The sequence below is a fragment of the Arctopsyche grandis genome, chromosome 2 (assembly GCF_051622035.1).
Source record: "Arctopsyche grandis isolate Sample6627 chromosome 2, ASM5162203v2, whole genome shotgun sequence".
In the NCBI taxonomy this organism is placed as follows: domain Eukaryota; kingdom Metazoa; phylum Arthropoda; class Insecta; order Trichoptera; family Hydropsychidae; genus Arctopsyche; species Arctopsyche grandis.
The window spans coordinates 6,446,857-6,448,163 of NC_135356.1; the positions used below are offsets into that span (position 1 = coordinate 6,446,857).

The window sequence follows — 1,307 nt, forward strand, 5'->3', positions numbered from 1 at the left end:
TACGCCAGTTACGAAATCAAAAGAGTCGTAACTGGCGTAAATGCCGAAAAATTAAAATGTAAAATGATTTTTTACTAGACAATATGACAGGATTGCCAATTTTTTGGAACAGTTTCAATGAAATCAAATAAATTGACAAACTCTGATAGGAAACGATCGACTTGGAATATCACAAATATCCAAGTCTGATCAGCAGCACTACAGATTATACTCAGAAGAGTATCTTTTCAATCGAGGTCAGCTCACGGGATCGAATCTGGTCAACTAACAACTAAGGAGTTACGGGTTCGATCCCTGACCGTTTGATGCTGGCCAAACATTGGATTTATGTGACTCCAGGTCGATCGTTTCCTATCAGAGTTTGCCAATTTATCTGATTTCATTGAAACTGTTCCAAAAAATTGGCAATCCTGTCATGGCAATTATTTGAATTCATGAGTTGGACCACTGATTTATGTAGGAATTTTTAAAAATATCCATTTTGCAAAATCGCATTAGATTTAAGCCGCGTAAATTCTGAATTAATTATGAATTAATTTTGGTTTTCTTTATGATTATGGCTATGGACAGCAAAACTTACAGTGATATTATTAACCGCTTAGACGCCCAGCCGACGCGCTGAACGTATAATAGATACGGCTGTTTGCGCCTTAAGGCGCTTTGGGCAGCTAAGCGGTTAAAGACTTTGCATTGAATTATATTGTAATAATATTATATAGTTAAATAAGAAATAATTAAAAAAAAAACAAATTATTTTACGTCCTTACAATGTAAGAACACATTGCACGAATTTATTTATTTATTTATTTATATATATTTATTTATATGTGACAGCATGCTCGGTTCTTGTAAGTCTCACGCTCATCGAATCGACTATAGGATATTTTATAAATTTCGAAATTTAAAAATTTTTGCTATTTGAGATCGGTTTCAAAATCGGACAAAAAGTGTTTGCGGGTTGTAATTTGGACACCTCCTGGTATAGGGAATTAAATTTTTAGAAAAAAATGTTAAAATTAAAAGAGGGTTGCGGCCGGGGTCGAACCGGCGACCTTCTGCATGTAAAGCAGACGTGATAACCACTACACCACGGAACCCTTGATAGACACTTTTCTATTCGTAGTATTTATCTACAACATTCAAATTCTAATCAATACATTACACTTTTTTAAATTGACCCAACTCCAGGCTTTGTAGTACGGCAATAAACAATGGCGCAGTCAAAATCATACCAAGCAGTCTCAGTATACATAAATATGTAGTAGACTTAGGGTTGTCAGATTTCATGCAAGTCAAACCGGGATACC

At 35.0% G+C, this 1,307-nt stretch overlaps 1 non-coding gene across 1 annotated transcript; it reads right to left on the bottom strand.

Annotated features, from left to right (window-relative positions):
- Nucleotides 1-1,024: 1,024 nt before the first annotated feature.
- On the bottom strand, nucleotides 1,025-1,097 carry TRNAV-UAC (transfer RNA valine (anticodon UAC)). The gene has a single exon. It is a non-coding gene; the product is annotated as a tRNA-Val (tRNA).
- Nucleotides 1,098-1,307: the final 210 nt, after the last annotated feature.